Raw genomic sequence first — 14,996 nt, forward strand, 5'->3', positions numbered from 1 at the left:
CTAAGAAGAGGATGTTTATTCTCCTACTTAAATGCCTTCAGCGAAGCCAGAGGTGGCATGATTCCTGGCAAGCCCAGCTGAGCCAGTGGTTTTATATTTCTTCCTCGCCTGACTGCCTCAGTTGCCCTGTGTGCTCTGTTCTCAGGACAGCAGTTAGGAGGAAAAGTCTGTTTTAGAAGGAAAATTCCTGACAGGATAATGAACTCTGCCTTGCCGACTGACAGTGAAGGCACTTACAGGGCACCTTCCCCTCCTGGTGGGTCCCGCTGGTTCTCAGCACAGCATTGGTGTGGAGACAAGGACAAGGCAATGCCAGATTTCCATCAGGAACCGGGAATGCGAGGTCCTCTCTGAGGCACTGGACATTCAGCTGTATTCCTCTTCCTCGCTTCCCTCTCCTACATGCTTTTTGTGAGTTCCTTTGCCTCTTTGCTCAAGTTTGGATTCGATGTTCATTTTTGCCTAGTTTTATCTCCTGGAAAAAGTTAGAGTGGGAAGTGGGCTGTGTAACTATTTCTGTGAGCACATTCAAAGGGCTATTTCTACATCCAGACATTTTTCACCAGCATTCGTGCTATATGCTGCCTTACCCAGAAAATATCATTTCAGCTCACTAGGGTTGCAGAGGAGAAAGACCGTTATTTCACTTATGAATCATCCACACAAAAGGTGCATTTTATTATCTGGGAACAGAAGGATCTCAGTCTTCCTATTCATTCTTCAGCCCAGGATCCCCCTTTCTGCACTCTCCTGTTCAGTGTCCCTGTACCTGTCATGGCCATGGCATTGTCCCCTTGTGCCTTCCACTCCTCTCCCTGTGTATGTGTTCAAATCCTACCTATCTTTTACATCCTCCTTCAAACATCTACCCCTGGCCACCTTCCCCAATCTCTCAACCAGAGACCATGCCTTCTTCTTGGTTTCCTATGGCCAGACCAACAGGAAAGATTTCTCTGAGCCTCTCTCATGGCTGGTATCTATTTCTATCCAGTGTGTTAGTATTTTGATGAGTCTTTTCTTCTCTACTAGGTTCCTAAATGGCAGGATCTGGTCTGAGTCTGATTCATCTTTATATTTCTTACAGCTACCAGCACAACGCTTCACACAAGAAACATCCCCAGTTGGTGTTTGTGGAATGAATATTATTTGTTTGTATCATGTGTTTTCCCCCTTGGTCCTTACATCTGTCTCTTTCTCCCGCCCTGGCTTCTCTCCCTCAAGCTTCTGACTTATAGATCTATCTGTCTGGATGTCCCACGTGCACTTCGAACCACACAGAACAGATGAAATGTATCATCTGTCTCCCCCACCACCCTCTCCACTTCTTGTGTTCTCTCCTCGCTTGGTGCAAGGACCATCAGCATGGTTACCCAGGTCAGATCCCCTTTCGTCCCTCTCTGTCCTCATTCACTCCAGCACCAAGCTCTGCTCATTTGATTTTCTGAAAGTCTCTAGAATGAATCCCTCTCTTCCTTCCCTCCCCACCACCACTGCTGATACAGGCCCCCATCACCTCTCAGCTGACTGCCGCATGGGTTTTCCACCTGTTCACGCTGCCTTCTGATACCATCCCCTCAAAACTCCCCTCTCACTACCACTGGGCTGTTCCTAGTAAAATCCAGCTTCGACAATGTCACCTTCCTGGTAAAATGCCTTGAGTAGTTCCTCACTCTGAAGGGTAAATTCCAAGATGTTGAACCTCTCATGATCTGACCCTTCTCTTCCATCACTCCTTGGTGTCCACTCTCCATTCTAGGCGCACTGACCAGCTCAGTCATCTTTCCTGGCCCTCCCTTGCTATTTAGTTCATCTGTGATTTCACTAGTGCCATACTTTTGGTGTAAAATGTCTTTTGTCTCCTCCGAGTGGGGTCGCTTCTAATGCCTCTTTAAAATTAGTCCATGACTTGGCCTAGGAGGCATCCCTGGGCCCCTTCCCTCTAGGGTGGTTTCCTGCCAGTGCACTCCCTGGTGTATATTCCTGCCCTAGCCCTCATCCCTGCAGGAGCCTGCCTTCACTGAGTGTGATCTCCTAGCTAGGAGGGATCGTGTATCTCTGTATCCCAGCCAAGGGCCTGGCCGAAAGAGACTCTGGGAATGAACAGACAACCCTGTGGGGAAGGTCGAGCTAGTCTGCCACCATAGAAAGCTGAGGCTCAAAGAGGCCAAAGGGCCGAATGATTGGTAAGTGGCAATGCTGGGACTGGGGCCCAGGTGCTCAGTCAGGGCTGCTTCCTCTGTGTTGCAAGGCGTTTGGTGGGATGTTCTGCTCAGGGCTCCTCTCGGGTTGTTGGGGTTCCTTTCTCTCCGCTAAACCCTCACCTCTCTTCATCTCTCTGCATAGTCGTGGAAAAGGAACTTAGGGAAGACTGACACGTGCACCAGAGCTGGCCAGGTCACAAGGCCATCTCTCTCTCTCTCTATCTATATTAAAATTTGGTTTAATTGACACTAAGCAAAATCACTGTGAAAGATCTTCAGAGTGAGAACTTCAGCAGTGCATGTATTACATGGTATGACATGAGGACCAAGGTGGTACCACCTGGTGTTATACAATGAAGAGGCCTCTCCCAGGACCTGAAGACTCGACAGTCCCTGACCCAGACTTCTGGGCAAAGCCAGGCTCCCAGGAATTAAAAAAATCTTGTTTTTTGTTTCCCTGTCCTCAGTGGCTGTGTTCATACGTCTGCAGTTTGCAGCAACAGTGCCGTGACCGTGACCCCATCAATTGTAAAATGTGCCAAGTGAATCTGATACTAATGATAGGTAAAGTGCTGAAATTTGTGACTGGTTTCCTTTTGTTCCATTAGAGTGGAGTCAGTGTTATAAATGACCTGTTATAAGGTCATTCTCACTCAACTTGTATTCTGGTGCGGCTTCTTGACTGAGAGAGAAAAAAATGGAGTGACATATGGTGCTGGAAGTACATCAAACCCTAGGTGTGCCTGTGGGATCTCCCCAGGGTACAGCCCGCATTTGTCGTGGTGTGGTGGCAGAGAAAACTGTTCACCTTGTTGGTCCTGACAGTGTTTGGCCCTCTTGCTAAGCCAGATTTAATTTCTCCAACTACAGAATGGAGTGAACAGGAACTTCTCCATTCTACCTGCAGTCACTCTGCAGAACTAGACATACAAATATAAATATATATATATACACACATAAATACAAATGATGCTTATATTAACAAAAACAAAAATGAAAGCTTTAGTTTTTAAGAAAAGGGACTTTTTTTACACTATTTGTCAAACACATATATCGTTCTTCCTATAATTAGGTGCTAAACCTATGTTTTAAAATGTGATAACAAATGTCTTTGACGTCTCTGATGATGAGACTCTATTCATGCAGAGCTCCGTGGAGGACAGCAAGAACAGTCAGATGCAAGCACTGGTCAGTTCGTTTTACTAGAAAAGCATCTCTGTCAGCTTAAACGAGCCCTCTGCCATCTCACAATGGCTTGCTAATGGTACAGCAAGATACAAGCTAGAATGAAGTTGGGTAGGTAGAAGCCATCGCGCTTTCCGAAAACACAGCTAATATCCTCTGGTTGATGGGTCTGTAGCGTGGACCTCCCATTCCTCACTCCCTTGGGGTGAGGAAGCAGACCCCCCTCCTGTAGCTGACTCCTTCCTGGGAGGCTCTACAGCCGAGAGAGCACCTCAGGGTTGGCCAAGGAGCCAGCTGAGAAGAGCAACGAGGGCTTCCAGATGGAAGCCTTGATTCTGAGCTGACAGTGTGGATATCATGCTATTTGTGCTTTATCAGCTTTGCCAAGCCAGCTGAATATGCCTCCCTGTAATTAATCAAGCAGTGAGCTATTTACAGTGGGTCAGTTCTGGGCTGGGCCCTCTACTAAGGCTGGGACTGTAGAAAGTTTTTAAACCATGGTCTCTGCCTGCAAGTCTAGTCAGAGCTATGATATGGGAAACAGCAGAATCGGGGATTAAAGATTAATGAAGAAAAGCTCTTATATGCTTTAAAAATTGGGAGCGAATGCCATGTCTGAGAATTGGAGTAATCAAAGTAGGTTTCAGGAAGGAGAGGAACTTATGCTGGGACTTATAAGGGTGTGAAGAACTGAAGTAGAAGGAGGGTGAGGAAGGACGTGTCGGGGAAGGGAGAGGGCAAAGGCGCAGAGATGGGCATAGACAACCCCGTCACCCTATCCTGTTCTCTCTCTGCCCCTCTCTCCCTTACAATTGAACTGAATGTTAAGAAGAGAAAAAAAAACTAAATCACTCCTATCAAAAAGTAGAAAAGTGAAACCTCCTGGATGCCATGATCTGCACTAAGTCGTAATGATGTTGCAGGCTGGCTGGGAACAACTTCCACGGGGTCAGGAAAACATGCCCGCCCCGGGAACAGGGTTATGCATTTGCTGGGTGGATGATGTCTGCCTCATTCAGTTGTGTTGGAAGCACAACCCCCCGACCGTCTTTGTATCATGTGAGTGTCTCTGGCCAGATCAGGCTGACCTGTGGATGGATGCACTCTGTGTGATCAAGCTGTTGATCAGTAAATCAAAACAGTAGCAGAGTTAGGCCTTTTGTCACTTTCCATGGGTGGGATGGGGCAGAGCTGGGTTTAACTTCTAGCTTCCCTTTGCTCTGGCCCGTCTTTGCGGGCAAGCACTGGGCTTGCATCCAAGGTCCTGGGATGTATAACTAGCATCTGGCTGGGAACAAAGTGAGCCGTGGTCAGCTAGTGAAGAAATCAAGCTTACAGGTGACAGGTTCTCTACTTCACCTCATCACCTCCCCCTCCAAAGCCCCAATACAAGAAAGAAGTCCTGGAAAACCAGAAGAACAAAGCTGACAGCACGCAGAGATGGGTGGGTGGGTGGGAGGCCAGCGAGGGAGGAGGCAGGGCAGGGAGTTGTTGTGTGTGCATGTGTTTTAAATTAATGATGGGAAGGATTTGAAGACTTGTACAATGACTTCGCCAGCGAAAATGTAATTAGCTGAAGACAACATGCTGCTGATGTTGGAACCGGTGGTTTAATGAAGCCTGCCCTAATGAGAACGTCAGTGTCTTGCTCGGAGATTGCCTTCACAAACAAGGCCTCTTCTCCAGATTTTGTGCTTGATTAGTTCCAGAGAAAAATTGAATTGTAATAATTTTTTTTTAACAAGGAGAAACAAGAGCCACAGCACTTAGTGTATGGTCCAAGAGGAGATTCTCAACTGTCCGTCTTCCCTCCCCCTCCCCTCTTCGGTGTCAGACAAAGCTTGCTGGCAAGGAGTGAGGGGCTTGGAGGGAATCTTAGCATGTGAAATACTAATTGTGTTCGTAGGTCAGCGTCTCCCCCAGTCCTTAATTCCCTTGCCTGTTCCTTTGCTACAATTCTTCAGCTCTATTATGCATATTACTTGGTGCCAAGATTGAGTCACAGCTGGAGTGTTACAAGAGATGTGACCATGGATGCCTGTTATTCTCCTTAGCAAGGTGGGTCAAATAAGTTACAAGTTAGAAGAGCTTTATGAGCAGAAAGCCATGAATAAGAGTTTTGCTAACCTCTGTATTTGATAAGCATTAAATGACTTGCATTGGGAGTGACCATTATCATTGTTAGGGCCCTAATACAAAACATGACCTGCAGGCTTTCTCCTACCTTTTCCAAGTCTGTTGGCCAGCAGTCTTTTGGGTGACCCTGACTGATGCAGGTTCTAATTTCCCTGAAAGTGTTCAAGTCCCACATTTTCTCCCCAGCCTATCTTCTACATGTGTTGTTATATTATGGAACACATCTACTGTTCCTCTTAGGGCTCTGACCCCAGAACAAGGGCTTACAGGCAGCAAAGAGACCTGAGTTTGTGTGCAAGTGTGGCAGGCTGTTCTCAAGGAGATAGTTGAGCATCTGTGCCTGTTGACCCTAAAGGCATTTGATTTCACTTAGAAAACATCCACCCAAGAACAGATATCTCTGTAAGTTTTCTCTTCCCATGTCAAAACGACAGCCCGGTAAGTCTGGCCGCCCTTGGCACAATTAAATTATTGCTTGAAATTATGCACTTGGTCAACCCAGTGATTACATTAACTGATCAGCTTAACTGAGGAAGATTGGGGGCATCTGAGGCAGGCAGTGAAGACAGTACTGAGTGTGGACATTCGAGAATCCTTACTTGCATAACCCTAAGAGTTAGATATAGGAGCAAGACCACCAGGGCTTAATTTGGAGAAGATGGGAAGTTGGGGAATTGTAGCCCAGGCTACAGCGGTGGCTCCTTTCTACTCAACAAGGTCATAAAACAACATCGTTAAGGTCAGTGGTTGAGTCTTGGTTTGAGCAAATTATGTAGCTCCTCTGATCTCCTGTTTCCTCACCTAAAAAATGGAAATGGTAATTCCTACTACTTATATTTTTTGGTAGGATTAAATAAAATGATAATGGTAGCTTACCATTCACTGTGTTTGGCACACGGTATATACTTTACAAATGGTAGTTATTATTTCTCCTCCACTGTGCTGATACTATAGGAATAAGGCAGTGTGTGTGTATAATTGCAGAATGAGGCAGGAATTCAGGGGAGGAATTAGGCATATGTAATGGGATTGCTATAGGAGTTGAGAAATGCTTTTGTAGTGGTATGTAGCCTCCGAAATCTTTGCAAAGCTAACCATCAGCTCTGTAGGATTGTCACCTCTCCCAATACAGACACTGTGCCATTGGAGGTTCTACTGTGAAAGAAAACCCTGGCAGGGCTTCTGAATACTTGACTAGACCCTGCCACAGCAGACCTCATGGCAATCACAATGATAAAGTTGGACCTCTGTTTGTGGGACAGAAATATGGTCAAGGCCCGCACCTATGTGAAGGGCCTTCTACCTCCCCTCGCAGGCATCTCCTGGATTATGCAGCCTTTAAAGGTTCATCTCAGTTTTTAGCTGGGGAGGAAAAAAGACCTTTAAAAAAAAAAAAAAAAGACCTGGTTCGGAGAGTGATATTGATGAATATGTGCCCAAATCGGGGAAATCTTGACATAACTGACACTCTCTCTGTTTTATTCCCAACTTTTTTCATCTGAAGTCATTGGAATTTCCAAAGGTCATTGGAATCCCCACAGGCCATTGGAATCCCCACAGGGGTCTTGCACAAAGTCTGCCCTCAGTTGGTTTTCATTTGTTCAGTGCCAGCTGCTGCCCACAGAGCTGTTACGTCTCTGAGACCTCCTCTCCTTCCCTTGGGCTGGGCTACCTGACGTTTGGGGAGATGGGAGGAAGAGAATTTAACAACTCCATTATGTTCAGAGAGAAAGAGGGTTAAAGTCTAATGGTCATTAGCATATACCGTGCCAGCTGCCTCTTCTGTTACTTCTTCAATAATTCCCTTAATGTTTGGTCCTAATGGAGCAGATTATTGTTATTATTTTACTTCATTGAGATCACCTACTGCATAAAAACAAAGAGGAAAGGGGGAAAATAACGTGGCCAAGAATAGGCATGGAGCATTATCCAGCTGGAGATATTTATTTATTGGCTTTATGCTTGGCTTGTGAAGTTCTGAAGGGCTGGTGCACATGGTCTGTGGAGGGAGCCTGTCTCCCACAGCTCTGCCCATGGGTTGCTGAGACAGCGACCTGGCGTGCTTTTGCTTCCGTGTGGACCCGTTTATCTCCCAGCCTGCCTGTCATGCACAATGTACACGTTTGTGCATGTGCATGCACGCACATACCCACAGGATGGGTCACACGTGGGGCCGGCCTCTTAACATGGCACTGATTGCGGTCCCATCCATAATCTGACTAAGCAGCAGCATCTCTCAGAAATTTTCTAAGTCTACATCTAGAGGGAGTGGAGGACCTCAGCTTTGCCTCTGTTGCCTGATTCCTCGCGGCTCTCTCACTCTGCAACAATCTAGGCCAATCTTTGGAATTAGGAGATCCATCAGGGTAGCCTTGGGCCCGGAAAAGCCAGCCGTGGCAAGGTGCTTCTGTCACCCTGCTTCGTCCAGCTCCACTCGACCTCAGCCTTCTCATTAAGGCAAACGGCAGATTCCCCAAGCTACTAGTGACCAGAGAGCTCTGAGCTCCTTATGCACAAATGTACTCCCTTGCTTTTACTTTGGGACAGCAAAGTCAAGCCTCAGAGGTAAGAAAAATCCCAAGAACTAAAAAAGCAGCTCTATAAAAAGAACCTGAAAGAGGACAACTTGAAATAGCCCAGGCTGGCTCCAGCATGCTAGACTCTAGCCACTTTCCCTGCAGAGCTTCAGGCTCTCATTAGCTGAAACTCCTGAAGCCTCACAGAGAAGTTGAAGACAAACTTCCCAGATTAAAGAAGAAAGACAGTGATCAAACCTAACAGAATCAAAACTTTTAGACCTGGGAAAATAAAAAAAATTAAAAGCTATAAAGTTGAGTTTCCTCTTGAGAAGAACTTCATGTTCATAGCCTCCTTGGGTTGGGAGGGCCCTCTGATGTCAATCTGCCTAACCTAGGGAGCTCTTGATCTTAGAGTTTTTCTCTTGCTTATATATGGAAGGTTGCCTGGTCCCTATCTTTACCCCCCAAATGGCATTTTAATGAGAGATCTTGGGGGGACATCCTATGTCTTCCCTACGCTTTGGATCTTTGGACTTAGAAGGGTGGGGATGGGGTTCTGAAGCATCTCATGGCAGCAGGCTCCAGTGAGAGGCTAACCAGGCAGGGCAGGTCTGTCCCCTGCCAGTGGGATGTGCAATTCACATCAGAAGCCCCAGAGGAATGTTGAAGCCTCTTAATTAACGTGGTGGCCTGTGGCAACTGGAAAGCATTTCCACACGATTAAAGACTTCGGCAAACCCCCAAGGGGAGGTAATGTTCCTAATAATTTATAAATTGCACCCACTACTTAATAGGCTTAACCTGTAGCTTTTGTCTTCCATTTGGGAAGGAGATGGGCAGAGGATAATGGATTTCTATTCACCAGCCACCACAGAAAAGAGAATCTGCCAGAAGAGCAAACCAAGGGGCTTTCTCTTCTAGTTTAGGGACTCCTGGCAGTAAAAGGATCCTCAAGGTCAAGAATGTGTTAATACAATTTCAGTGACATCTTCTGATTTCCAAGGCCTATTGTGCCTTTGGGGAAGTGGTTGGGTCTGCTTATCGGGGCTGCATTGGCTAGCTGGAGTTGATAGCCTGCCTCTGAAGGATCAGTTCCTTGGTCTGTAGTTTCTGACATTACTGGGCAAGAAGAGCTCACAAATATTTTTTTCCATAATTAGTTTACCAGTTGAGAGTTATTTCCAGTTTGACAGGTATCAGTGTTATAATCAGGAAGTTTCCAATTTGGAAGAGTCAGTGCATTTCTTTTAATTACTTCATTTGACAGATGAAGGCCTGGGGTAGGTTCATAGAGGCTGTGCAACTTGCACAAAGTTGTTCTGGTTAGCTCTGCTATTTTATTGGTGACCTACATGCTGTTAGAAACTTACTACAGTTTTCCACTGGGCTCAGAGAAACGTAGGATTGGATGGGACCTTGAAAATCATCTATTCGCCTCATCCATTCCCTACCCCTGGGATATTTGGGTCTAGATTAGAAAGTGAGCAGCATTGCCATATGGGCTTACACAGTTTTTCTCCTCTTGGTCTGTCTTTGAAAGCTGGAGATAGATAGAAATGATCACTGTCATATGTGAGAGAGGGCATTTGCCCTAGACCTTTGGGCTTTGTTATTGGGGAAAAATAGCTGACAGGCCATCAAACTCGTCTATTTTATCCTTAGTTTTTAACCACCATTTAATTCCTTTAGGAATATAATTTGAATTCAGTGTGTCCAGTTGCCTTGAGGGATAATTAATTATGTCTCAGATACACTATTCTGGTTACTCCTAGGGCAAAGCTAAGCTTTGAAATGTGAGCTGATGTGATTGTCTGCAGCCACTTGACAGATGGTAGCTGGAAACATAATCTCAGCTTTTCCACTTCTCTGCCAAGGGTTCACAAAACCCAGGTGACTCCCTAAACTTTGGTGAAATTTGATAAATCTGGATTCTTTTTGTTGGGATTTACCGATCATATGATACTGATTTGGGATAATGGAAGGATTTTACTGGCCCCTGACGTTATAAGTTATACCTAGAGTATAACCTCCAGTCCAAATATCTTTACCTATCACAGTTTCTTCTGTTATAAGAAAAGAAGTCATGGCAGGCTATTTCCAGTCCTTGTGATCTGTTTTTATCTTCCTTTTGTGCCTATGTTTACCTTTAAAAACCAAATTATAGAGATTATTTTCTCTAACTCAAATGTAAACCCCATGAGATCAGGACCTATTCCTTTATTATTCACTGCAGTATCTGCATGACAGTGACCATGAGAAAAATGCCTCACTAAAGTGAGTAAATATCTGTTGAATGATTGAGTAATGAATTGAATGGATGAGTCACATAAGCAACTGACATATAAGCTTTGCTTGCAGGCACGTAGATGATGTCCATATTGAAAGATACTCAAAGTTGACCTCCCCTTCTTCCCTCCCTCCCTCCTTTCCTCTTTTCCTCCCCCACCTCTCGCCCTCCCTCCCTTCTTTCCACCCTTCCTTCCACAGTTATTGAACACCTACTTCATGGAAGGCACTAGGATTGACCCTGGAACTTAGCATCCTCTGCTCTCATGAAATCTATAATCTAGTAGATGAGATCAACACGCAAATCAGAGATAAAAGTACTTGCGGTTAGTTATGTGGAAGGTTCTATGGGTGGTTCAGTGATATAGGGAAGAATTGGCTGAGGTTATATCACTGAACTGACTTTAAAGGACAAGCAAGTAAGGGTTAGCTAAGGGAGTGAGGAATGACCCAGACCCAGGATGAATACACAGGTCAGATAATGAGACAGTCTTGTGGTTGGCCTGCATGACTAGGATGAGCATAAAAGGGAAATCTGCCTAGAACTTGCTATCCCTGAGCAATCACCATCAGTGCTATATAAAACATTGTTATATAAATATTACAAAATCTGCAAACTATCTAACAAACCTCATGCTACTCTCTCAGGTAAGTGCCCCAAATGTCAGTTTCATGAGAAAATAAAAGCTGATTTCATTTGTTTGATCTCTATTGAAGCCAGCAGGAATGATTTATTGATTTTTTTAAAGAAAAATATATTTTTAAATACCATTTTTTGCAAGCATCTTATTAATAGATGTGGAGATTTCATATACCCCAAACATACTTGTAGATACAAAATTTTTAACAGTTTTGAGGAAAATCAATAGAATCATCAGAAAACTCATGAAAAGATGAATAAAGAGCAAAAAATTACATATCTTGCTGTCAGTGTTATTTTTTTAATGTTCAAAGTTTGCATTTTGTTACTTCTCACTTGGGTCCCAGATGTACCTTAATGGTTTTTCTGTTTGTTTGTTTTGTTTTGCCATAAAAATTCAAGTTAACACATAGATGAAGCACATACTCTGAACACAGCTAGGGTAATGCAGAAGCTCAAAGCAAGGTGTAGGTATAGGAAGAACTCCTGTGCACTTCTGTAAAGCCCGGGAGATCACATTGCCCACTGCGTTTGTCAGTATCCTCATGTTCACATGCCAGGTGGAAGTCTATTTGAATGGGGTTGAATGCTTAGAGGAAGTTTGTTCCTCCCAACAAACTTTCTTTTCTTTTTTTCTTTTTTTCTTTTAATTAAATATAGTTGGTTTACAATGTTGTGTTAGTTTCAGGTATAGTCAAGTGATTCAGTTGTGTATATATTATTTCAGATTCTCTTCCACTATAAGTTACTATAAGATATTGAATATAGTTCCCTGTGCTATACAGTAGGACCTTGTTTATCTGTTTTATATATAGTAGTTTGTATCTGCTAATCCCAAACTCTTACTTTATCACTCCCCCCTTTCCCCTTTGGTAACTATAAGTTTACCAACAAATTTTCTTTTGTCAGACAAAAACTCGCCTTGCTCTTTTTGACTTGATTATTAGGAAGCTCCTAGCCCTTCTTGGCCTAGGCTTTCTTTCCATTCATCTGCCACCTCTTGGTTTCATTAGGTTATTTGAAAGAAAAATCCTAGAGCCTCTGTGAGTTTCACTGAAACTGCTTAAGATCACCGATGGAAGTAGAAGGGTTAAAAATAATGGTAACATCAAAGAACCATGGTTTATCACAGGAATGCAAAAGCAATCGAATTTGAGTGCTGGATTTGAGTCCTCACCATAGAGGGAACATTATCAAAGTGGCTACACCCATGCCTTTTCCCAGTACAGTGGAGGCCCTGTACATAAAGTTCTCCTACCTACTTCTTCCTCCCTGGATAGAGCAGATAAGCAGTCCAGAGGTATTTGTGTGTAGTGATTTTATGAATTATTATTACAACATATTATTATTATTAAATAATATTACAAATTAATATCATATAACTTATGTATATTATTATTTCGATAATAGTCCACAACTAGTAAGTCATAACAAAGTGTGACATCTGCCATCATTTTGGGTGATAGATGCAGAGAGACTGTTCCACAATTTGAGTGCCTGAGAATGTTTTTTCACATGCCTGTGCTGAGTTTCACCTAATGGCTGGAGCTTATTATTGGTAACTGATTATTAAAAAACTGAGGTCGTCTGGAGTGAGTGAGTCTAAGCAGAGGGAATGTTTTGCTAAAGCAACACTAGAGCTGCTAAATGAACTGGCTTAGCCAGACAAAAACTTGTATTCTAACTCCCTATGAGTTGTTGGTTTTTTGTTGGTTTTTTTTTTTGCAGTACGTGGGCCTCTCGCTGTCGTGGCCTCTCCCGTTGTGGAGCACAGGCTCCGGACGCGCAGGCTCAGCGGCCATGGCTCACAGGCCCAGCCGCTCCGCGGCATGTGGGATCTTCCCGGACCGGGGCACGAACCCGTGTCCCCTGCATCGGCAGGCGGACTCTCAACCACGGCGCCACCAGGGAAGCCCGAGTTGTTATTTTTTAAAAAAATTTGCATAAAATATTGCTAATTGAGTGTCTAGGCCCCTACGTGGTAAAGGGGACTTTAGATGAACCTAACAAAACAGTACCATGAAAAGAGCAGTGGAAGAGGATCTGGGTGTAGAACCAGTTCTACACTGTCTAGTTTTGTAGTTTCTCTGGGCCTTCATTTCTTCAGAAGAGGAGGGGCTGAGTCTAAAGATTTTCACTGGATCTCACAGTTGAGAGAGAACACAGATTTCTCTGTCGAAATTCAACTAAACTTAGAGTCTAATGGTATCCTCCAGGCATGTAGTGGTGTGTGAGGCAGTCTTATTTTACCACAGAGACCTTGAAATGCACCTGCTGTCTTTGCCCTGCCTACTAACCTTGATTTGGACGCTTGAGTGGGTGCTTGGTGCAAGGGCCTTTGTTTACGATAGTGTCTCTTTGTCAGCTAGATGTGCACTTTGAGTAGTTTCTCTTTTTCCTTCGAAAGATGAGGATGGATTCAGGTGGAGTTACCCATATTCTCCTACTCTATCCTTTTAAAATTCATGAGATAGATGCCAGGGTGTATATGTCTCCAGTGAGCGAAGCTCACTCGGGATGACTGCATCCTAGTGGTTAAGAAGGTAGGCTCTGGAGTGGGAGTCATTTTGGCCCCATTCCAGTCCTATGATTCATTTGCTGTGTGACCTTGAACAAGTCATTCAGCCTCTGTGCCCTAGCCTTTTCAAATGTAAAGTGGGGAAATAGTTGCCCCTACCTCTCAGATTTAAAAGTGTAGAGCATTTGGGGCAAATGTCTGATACAAAGTAAAAGCCCCATTAACAGACCACTGTCGTTGCTTTATTCCTATGTAATATGGGGCATGAACCTATGGCCTGGATCTTGTCACAACCCCATTGTGAGCAACTGAAAGGAGAATCAGAGAGGAAGAGTGGAAGGGGCGCCTGAAGACCTCTCTGCGAGGGGCTCCCGAACACCTCTCTGTGAGCAGGAAGGATGGTGCTTAAGCCATTCCCAGGAGATTGATGTTTATGCTCCCCTTACAGCTCTTTAGGGAATAAAATTACCTCTAGCTTTCACTTGCCTAATTCAATGTCTGACAACTTCCCTGGCTTGGGAAGTTATTCTTTTTGTGTGGCTTAATTACCTATTGTTGCAGTTTCAGTCTGGGGTGAAGGAAAGTTAGTGGGTCTGACTATGAGATAAAGGGTCTGCCGAAAAACCAGTGGGTTGGACTCACTCACTCATTCTCAGCAAATGGGTGCAGGGCTCAGATCTGCCCTGTTCAGGTGCCCCAGGGGCTCTCTGTGCACGTCTGCAGGGCTGCCAGGAGGGAGGGACCATGGGCGGCAGGGGTGGCACTTATCAGGGACCTAGAATGCTTGGCTCTGGACTCCCACCCCCACTGTAACCTGAGCAGCTTCATATTCATACTTTCTCTGTACTTGAGAGATTTCACCAGGAGAAAGGGTTATGCAGATAAAAGAAAAATTTGAAAACCTGGAAGCCAGTGTATGTCTCCAAAAAGCCACCTGACATGACAGGTCACTTGACAGCTGACTGTTACTTCTGAGCTGGCTGTTGGAAAGCAGCAACATTGTGTGTGTGAGTGCGGACACACGTGCTCCTTTGCTCACAGTGATGGTGGGAGAGGAAGGATAAATGGGAAAATTTACAGGGAGAGGAACTTCATAAATCTAAGATATGATTATTATGAGACTGGAAAAAGTCCCCTCTAATATATTCAAGGGAATCATCTTGACCCAGCCGTGTGTGGGCGAGCCCCTGGGAATTAATAGAGGGTTTTCACCTCTAGCCTATATGATGGGGTGACAGTGATTGAAGCTCAAGATTGAGAGCAGAACCATTTGACACATGCCCACCTAATGAAATGGGTTCCGAGGGATATTGACCAAAATAAAGGGAGTGAATACAGACTGTGCACGGGAAGATTTATGCCCACTGAGTGCTGTGCAGCAATGGCCTTGTAAGCCCTTCTCTCCAAACACTGCCCTGGGCACGCGTTAAGGCGAGGCATTCAGCCTCGCTGAGCACTGCATCCTCGTCTCTGACGGACAACTTAGTTGTGTTCAGGCTTTTAAGTAATGG

At 44.6% G+C, this 14,996-nt stretch overlaps 1 protein-coding gene across 3 annotated transcripts in view; it reads left to right on the forward strand.

The window, feature by feature from the left end:
• ASTN1 (astrotactin 1) overlaps positions 1-14,996 on the forward strand; it is a 328,942-nt gene that overhangs the window by 140,442 nt on the left and 173,504 nt on the right. The window lies entirely within an intron of this gene.

The sequence above is a fragment of the Kogia breviceps genome, chromosome 1, assembly GCF_026419965.1.
Source record: "Kogia breviceps isolate mKogBre1 chromosome 1, mKogBre1 haplotype 1, whole genome shotgun sequence".
NCBI classification, from domain to species: Eukaryota; Metazoa; Chordata; class Mammalia; order Artiodactyla; family Physeteridae; genus Kogia; species Kogia breviceps.